This window comes from Magnolia sinica, chromosome 15, assembly GCF_029962835.1.
Source record: "Magnolia sinica isolate HGM2019 chromosome 15, MsV1, whole genome shotgun sequence".
In the NCBI taxonomy this organism is placed as follows: Eukaryota; Viridiplantae; Streptophyta; class Magnoliopsida; order Magnoliales; family Magnoliaceae; genus Magnolia; species Magnolia sinica.
The window spans coordinates 73,938,953-73,947,610 of record NC_080587.1 but is presented as its reverse complement, the minus strand read 5'-3'; the positions used below and the strand labels follow the sequence as shown (position 1 = coordinate 73,947,610).

The following is an 8,658-nucleotide window of genomic DNA, read 5'->3' as shown; positions in this document are numbered from 1 at the left end:
CGGATTTCCTCCAGTTCATTCAATTGAAGTTTGCGTAGCGAGCCAGCATTGTCCAGATTGAAATTAAGATTTTTGATCGCCCAGTACGCTTTATGTTCCAGCTCCATAGGCAAGTGACAAGCTTTCCCATAGACAAGTCTAAAGGGAGACATTCCAATAGGGGTTTTAAAGGCAGTACGGTATGCCCATAAGGCATCGGTCAATCGAATTGACCAATCCTTACGATCAGGGTTAACCGTTTTCTCCAAAATGTGTTTGATTTCCCTATTAGAAATCTCGGCTTGCCCACTTGTCTGTGGGTGGTACGGGGTGCTCACCTTATAAGAAATACCGTATTTCTTCATTAAGCTCTCGAATGGTCTATTACAAAAATGTGAGTCCCCATCACTAATGATGGCTCGAGGCGTTCCGAATCGAGAAAGGATATTTTCTTTTAGGAATTTAATGACCGTGCGATGGTCATTAGTTCGACACGGAATCGCTTCGACCCATTTAGTGACATAATCTACGGCGAGCAAAATATACAGATTTTCAAACGATTGGGGGAATGGTCCCATGAAATCGATGCCCCAGCAATCAAATGCTTCAATGATAAGGATGGGATTCAAAGGCATCATATTTCGACGGGACAATGCTCCCAATTTCTGACAACGCTCACAAGCTTTGCAAAACTCATGAGTGTCCCTAAACATAGTGGGCCAGTAAAAGCCACACTGCAGAATCTTGGCCGTGGTCTTTTTAGCAGAAAAGTGATCACCAAAGGGCTGTGAGTGACAGAAAGAGATGACGCTCTGATGCTCATCATCTGGTATACATCTCCTTAGGATTTGGTCTAGACAATATTTAAATAAATAAGGGTCATCCTAGAAAAAGTTACGCACCTCGGTGAAGAATTTCTTCTTATCTTGCGCAGTCCATTGTGTCGGTATGGCACCTGTAGCAAGATAATTAGCAATATCAGCGAACCAAGGTGAATGAGAGACTCTAAACAGTTGTTCATCAGGGAACATGTCGTTGATATGGGTCGTCTCAAGGGAATCAGAGGTATTAAGGCGAGAAAGGTGATCGGCCACTACGTTCTCTACTCCCTTTTTATCTTTAATTTTCAAATCAAATTCTTGGAGTAGAAGGATCCATCGTATCAAACGGGGCTTAGAATCATTCTTAGAAAGAAGATACTTAAGTGCCGCATGATCTGTGTAAATAATGATCTTGGATCCGATCAAGTAGGACCTAAATTTGTCCAAGGCGAACACTACAGCTAAGAGTTCCTTTTCCGTAGTCGAGTAGTTCACCTGGGCAGAATTTAAAGTTCTACTTGCGTAATGAATGACGTAGGGCCTCTTATCTTTTCTCGGACTAAGACCGCCCCAAGAGCATAATCAAGCGTCGCACATAAGCTCAAAAGGAAGGCTCCAATGGGTGGCTGCATGATAGGTGCAGTGGTTAACGTGCCCTTAAGCTTGGTGAAAGCTTCCTGGCATTGCTCAGTCCACTTGTACGGAGCATCCTTTTGAAGAAGAGTACATAAAGGACGAGAGATGAGACTAAAGTCCTTTATGAATCACCTGTAAAATCTTGCGTGTCCTAAGAAGGATCGCAGGTCTCTGATGTTCTTGGGTGGAGGTAGGTTAGAGATAAGATCGATTTTTGCCTTATCTACCTCGATTCCCTTGGACGAGATGATATGCCCAAGGACAATTCCCTTCTGAACCATGAAATGACACTTCTCCCAATTAAGTACCAAGTTCTTTTCTTCACATCTTTTCAACACACATTTAAGACTTTCCAAGCATTTGCTGAAAGATGGACCGTAAACAGAGAAGTCGTCCATGAAGACCTCTAGATATTGCCCCACCATATCAGAAAAGATACTAAGCATACATCACTGAAAGGTGGCAGGGGCATTACATAGTCCGAATGGCATCCTTTGGTAGGCAAAGGTGTCGTAAGGACATGTAAATGTAGTCTTTTCCTGGTCTTCAGGGGCTATCTCTATCTGGTTGTAGCCCGAATACCCGTCAAGGAAACTATAATAGGAATGACCAGCTAACCTTTTCAGGATCTGATCAATGAATGGTAAAGGAAAGTGGTCTTTCCTCGTGACGATATTCAACTTCCTGTAGTCAATGCACATTCTCCAACCAGTAGTGACTCTAGTTGGCACGAGTTCATTATTGGCATTGGCTACGATGGTGATTCCGGACTTCTTAGGGACCACTTGAGTTGGACTCACCCATTGACTATCAGATATAGGGTATATGATACCCACGTCCAATAGTTTAAGAACCTCGGCCTTAACCACTTCCTTCATGTTTGGATTTAGTCTACGTTGTGGTTGCCGAGCGGTTTTTGCATTATCCTCAAGATATATGCGGTGAGTACAAATCGAGGGATCGATTCCCTTGAGGTCCGCTATCGTCCATCCCAGGGCTCCTTTATGCTCAATGAGAGTAGATATGAGCATACTCTCTTGTTCTTTCTCCAGGTGGGCAGAGATCACCACCGGGTATGTCTCATCTTGACCTAAATAGGCATATTTCAAATCAGAGGGCAAAGGTTTTAGGTCAAGCTTCGACGGCTTGAGGTTAGACGGTAGAGGCACTACATCGGTTTGTGGCAATTCTTCAAATTGTGGCCTCCACCGGTTAACTTCAAGTACCGGTGCAGTATCAAGCAAGGCGCACGTCTCCCTAATCATGTCATCATCAAAATCATGGGAGTGGGCCAGGCACGTCTCTAGATGGTCGGAGGATAAGGTTAGAGGTGTCGTATCTTCCACGAAAGAGTCAATCATGTTAATGTCGTGGAAATCGTCATCCTCCTCTAAGTTTCTGCCGTTATTGAAAAAGATGTTTGACTCCAATGTCATATTCCCAAAAGACATAGTCATGACACCATTCCTGCAATTGATAATTGCATTTGAAGTGGCAAGGAATGGGCGGCCAAGAATGACGGGGATCTGAGTGCTTATGTTATTGATAGGTTTGGTGTCCAGGATGATAAAATCTACCGGGTAGTAAAATCTATCAACTTGGACCAACACATCCTCGATTATCCCTCTTGGTACACGAACAGAGCGGTCAGCAAGTTGTTAGTGTGGTTAGGGTGGGTTTTAATTCACCCAAACCTAACTGTTTGTATACCGAGTAGGGAATCAGATTGACGCTCGCTCCTAAGTCAAAAAGTGCGTGATCAATTCGATGGTTCCCGATTACACATGATATGGTTGGGCTACCAGGATCTTTGAATTTCTGTGGCACATCTTACTTTAGGATAGCACTCACTTTTTCAGTCAAGAAAATTTTCTTTTGAATACTTTGCCGTCTTTTGGTCGTGCATAAGTCTTTCAGCAATTTGGCATATGAAGGAATCTGTTTCACGACATCAAGTAGAGGAATGTTGACTTTCACTTGTTTCAACACCTCTAGAATATCCTGAGAGTTAGAGAGAGGTTTTGGTGAAACCAACCGTTGGGGGAACGGAACAACTGGCTTCTCTAGAAGTTCCGGTTCTAATTTTTGTGGGGCATCACTGGATCCATCATTATTGTCCTCTTCTGGTTCTTGAGGCTTTTCGGGCCTAACCGGAAGAGTTTTATCAATGATCTTTCCACTCCTAAGAGTGGTGATGGATTTAGCGTGCCCCATCTGATTTGAAGAGCTGGGATCATTAATCTCGTACTGTGGTTTAGGATTGGGGAGAGGTTGTGCAGGAAGCATCCCCTTTTCTATAACCGTCATACGAGAATCTATCTTTTGGATAAAATCTGTAATTCCCCGCATTGCCTAAGCCAGCTCTTGTATGGAATTTTGAACCGGTTCCTCTTGAGGTTTCACTTGATTTGGATTTTGATTGAAGAAACCTGGAGGAGTAGTCGTTTGTCCATTCCTCCAACTAAAGTTTGGATGATTTTTCCAGCCAAGATTGTATGTATTAGAGTTAGGTCCAGTAAAAGGTCTTTGATAGTTGTTTACGGTATTAGCTTGTTCATTCAACACTCCTCGAAAGGCGGGTATTGTAGGACAATTTTCAGTTGTATGAATGTTGCAATCACAAATGCCACAAACAATTTCATTAACCTTATCCTTCTTTCCTTCCATGGCCTCAACTTTCCTTATGAGCGTAGTCACTTTACACTTGAGATCATCCTCTTCTTTCAAGAGATATAATCCGCCTTTCTCCTTTAATTGAGTCGGCCTAGACGTGGTGTTTGATTTTGGGTAATAGTCCCAAGATTGTGTTTTTTCAGCCAGACTGTCGAGGTAGTCCCATACCTCGTCGACATCTTTATTAATGAACTCTCCATTACACATTGTCTCGACCATTTGGCGCATGGAAGATGTCAGTCCATCGTAGAAAAAATTTGTAATGCGCCATGTTTCAAATCCGTGTTGTGGGCATGAACTGACCAAATCTTTGAACCTTTCCCAACATTGGAAGAATGTTTCATCTTCCTTTTGGGCAAAGTTCATGATTGCTTTTCTGAGGGTAATCGTTTTATGGTGTGGGAAGAATTTTTTTATGAATTCCCTCTGCATGTCGTTCTATGTGCCAATGGATCTAGGACGCAGTGAATGTAACCACGTCTTAGCTTTCTCTTTTAAGGAAAAAGGAAAGAGTTTCAGCCTAATTGTATCCTCAGATATATTAGGAAAACATAATGTAGCTATAATCTCATTAAACTCTTTCAAATGTAAATATGGACTTTCTGATTCAAGTCCATGGAATTTGGGAAGGAGTTGGATAACTCCTGGCTTGATGTCCATTTGTCCTGTGTTTTCAGGAAAAATCATGAATGAGGGTATACTCACTCCTGCCGGTTGTAGATAATCTCATAAAGTACGAGGCGGGGGTGCCTGTTGCACCTCATTTTCATCTTGGGTATCCTCCACCCTGGGTGGAAGTAGAGGAGGTTGGTCTTCAGCCATAACTTCAGTTAACTCAAGGGATTTCGAGCGGTGTCTAGTCCTGCGATGGATAGTCAACCCCTCAACCGATCCTCCTTCAGTCAAGAGACGTCGAGTGTTGTCACGGGCTCACTTGGGCATGAAACACTCGCAGCCCTCAATCAAATTCAAAGCCTAATCCTAAGAAAGGAAAAGAAAATCTAAAAAGAAAGAGAGGGAGAGTTGGAAAGAAATTACCAAATTGAAGCCCCTAAGTTAAGGACCTGCAAAATAAAACAAAATAATTTAGATTCTAAAAAGGAGAGGAACAATCCTTTAAAAGAAAGGTAGCAGTAAACTGATTTCTAAAAGAAAGTGGAAACTTCTAAAATAAATTAGGAAAGTCCTAAACTAGAAAGTAAATTACTAAAAGAGAACTGAAAAATAGGAAGTAGAGAAGGAGCTTACCGAATTAGAAATTTCTATTTTAAAGGCCTACAAAATAGAAAGGTTAGTTTCTAAAAAGGGAAATAACTAACCTAGTTTCTAAAAACAAAAGAGGAAAGTTTCTAAAAATAAAATATTTCCTACAAATAGAGAAATACTAGAGTTAGAAAATTTCTAAGATTTAAACCTTAATTCTAAAAACAGAAAAAGTAGAAAAATTAGGAAGGAATTACCAATTTAAGAACTTATGTCAGGATCCTACAAAACAGGAAAACAGGTTAAGTTCTAAAAATAGAATAAAATAAAATAAAAACTTTTATCCTAAAGTAAGTAAAATCTTAATCCTAACCTAATTCTAAAACTAATTAATTTCATAAAAACGTAGCCGTCAATCCCCGGCAACGGCGCCAAAAACTTGTTCACTCCCCAAGTATAGGGTTGTGATGTAGTAATAAACTCGGTAAGACCGAGGTCAAATCCACAGGGACTGAAACTTGTACGTTTCCTGAAACTAGATAGAAATAGAACTAGCCTAAGATGCAATCTAAGAATAATTGTGGAATAATTATCTAAAACTTTAAACAATTCAAGGAAGGGAAACTAGGGATTCAGAGGATCCACTTCTAGAGATCAGGGAGATCTTATGCTTGCATCAAGGATTATGGAATTAAGTTGAACTTACTTGATCTGGTTTTCAAGAGATGAAAGGTATATGAATTAGAATGGATTCCATCATCTAACCATGCCCAGGCGACAAAGCAAACAACAGGATTAAACTAATTACCAACCAATCAACAATGCCTGAAAGTTAGGAAGGGTACTATCATCCAACCATGCCCAGGAGACGATGGTGAACAACAGGGCCTCTTGACGTCATAAACATTAAAAGAGAAAAAGAAATATTCAAAGCCATTGCAAACCCATTGTAATTTCAGTCACAACAGACCATTAAAGACTGTGAAAATATTCCTTTAATAATCAACTTAAAAATCAAATTAAGTTCAGAAATTTAAATTAAATGCATAGAATAGACTCTCCCATCTCACTACAGGCTTCACCTCTTAGCCCTAGCTAAGAGGTTTAGCCACACATGAATGGGCTGAATAAAACAACAAAATAAAAAATAACAAGGGAAAGAAAAGAACAAGAAGGAAAGAGAGAACCCAGCTTCACGTTCCAGCCACAAACCTCCTCCCTGTCTTCTCTGTTTCGCCTTCTCCTTGAATGCTCCCTCCTTGAATGCTTTCTCTTAAAAACCAAAAACCGAGATCCCCGGCCCTCCTCCGCATTCTCTCTTTATCTTCGAGGTATGAAGAGAGTCCCATTCGTGGCTGGAATCCGGAAAGTTTACACAGCCAGCTACTCAAACCGCGTTCGTAGAAACGCAAACCGACTTGCGTTTGGAATGTGATTGCACGACCGTAATCGTCCTTGGAGTAAAAATTTCTCCATGGCTAGGGTTAATCCTGGCTTGGGCATCATCTGGACGGTTTGGATCACCAATCCGATCACAAGCAGTGGCCCACAATCGGCCGAAAATTTCGGATTTCTTGGACGCGAAAACAGGGTGCGTAATGTACTTACGCTGTATTGATGGTGGGGCCCCCATCGCTTTTATTTTGAGAAATCCACGCCGTTCACTGTGTTCTACTCGAAAAATCAGGTGGGAATCACTATTTTTGGACCAAATTCTATGTGGCCCACAATACCTTCTACTCCGCCGTTCATCATGCCTTTAACGGTTAGGATTCTGCAACATTTTACATGGTCTCAAAAGGCCGCCTTGGTGAGGTAAATACCCCACCTATGCACACAATGGACGGTCCCGATTAATGCTTTGGAAGAGGAGTGGACCCCACTGAGAGGAACCGACGGACAAACAGCATTAACGCTGTTGCGTTTTTGGGAATTTTGAATTTTGTCGGTCAGCGCCTGCTGACCGACTTTGAGTGCACGGGTGCATGGCTGGTGCACTTACAGACTGTACACATGCAATGCACATGGGGTCCATCATGGTGTATGTACAAAATCTCCTCCGTCCATCTGGTTCTTCACATGATTTAAGGCGTCGAGACCGAAGATGAGGCGTATCTAGAGATCAGGTGGGCCCCAGATCAGTACATTGTGGGCTGAAACGTCCGTTGGGCCACTTCCACAGCGATCCAATGGATGAAATTTTACGTGTACGGTTCATTTATGGTCCTCAGGCCACGAATGGAGTTTCGAACTGATCAGATGGTGGGAACCCTATGATCTTGCATTCTAGACACTTTTCAGGCCACTTGAGCTTCAATTTCTCGATTTTCTTGGATCCCTGGCATGCAAATCTGTCGATCTTGGTTTCCTAGGGTTTGTCGCTTGCCTTGGTGACTTCAGACTGTTAAATTCATGCTTTAAGTACCCTTTTCAGTCCACGCTTATAAATCTATCTTGCAACACAAACACGATTAAAATAGGGCGTTAAACAGTATCATGTTCGTAAATCTAGGTAACAACTGGGTCTAATATGCAATATTTGACCCTCAACAGTTCTCCTTTCCTGGTGCCACGTATCCTATTGGCTGGTGCATGTATATCTCTTCTTCATGGGGGTTATCTTAACATTTAGCTGCTCTAGATGTAAGTCCTCTGTCACCACTATACTCAAGACCATGCGAATCGTAGACATTTTCACCACTGGTGAAAATATTTTATTGAAGTTGTTATTTGTCTTTTGTTGAAACCCTTTCACAACCAATCTAACCTTGTACCGTTTCGAACCATCGTACTCCTCCTTCAATCTGTAAACCCACTTGTTATGAAGAGATTTCTTACCCTTAGGTAGAGTAACTAGCTCCTATGTACGATTAGACTCAAGAGAGTCCATCTCATCATCCATGGTTTGCTCCCACTTAACCCGTATATCTGACTGTAATGCCTCTTCAAAACACTCTGATTCACCATTATCTGTCAGCAGTAGATAATGTAAGGAGGGTGAGCATCGGACCATGGGTCTCCTCTCCTGAGTAGACCTCCTCACAACCTGTGTCTGTGGCTCTGCCTCATAATGCTTCTGTACATGATCATCCTATGGCACTATAACACCCGTGTCCGGTAACTCTTCCAACTCTACGAATTCTTTCTCCTCGGCCTTAATTTCTTGCACATTGTCCTTATGTATCACTTTTTCATTGAAGACTACATCTTTGCTTCTGATGATTTTTCTATTTTCTGTATCCCAAAACCTGTAGCCAAAATCATGCTGCCCGTAGCCTATAAATGTACACCTCCTGGACTTTGCATCTAGCTTGTTTCTATGCTCTACATCAATGTGAATATATGA

At 41.8% G+C, this 8,658-nt stretch overlaps 1 non-coding gene across 1 annotated transcript; it reads left to right on the top strand.

The window, feature by feature from the left end:
• The first annotated feature begins 4,386 nt into the window (after window positions 1-4,386).
• Window positions 4,387-4,493, top strand: LOC131228474 (small nucleolar RNA R71). Its single transcript, XR_009162977.1, has one exon. It is a non-coding gene; the product is annotated as a small nucleolar RNA R71 (small nucleolar RNA).
• Window positions 4,494-8,658: the final 4,165 nt, after the last annotated feature.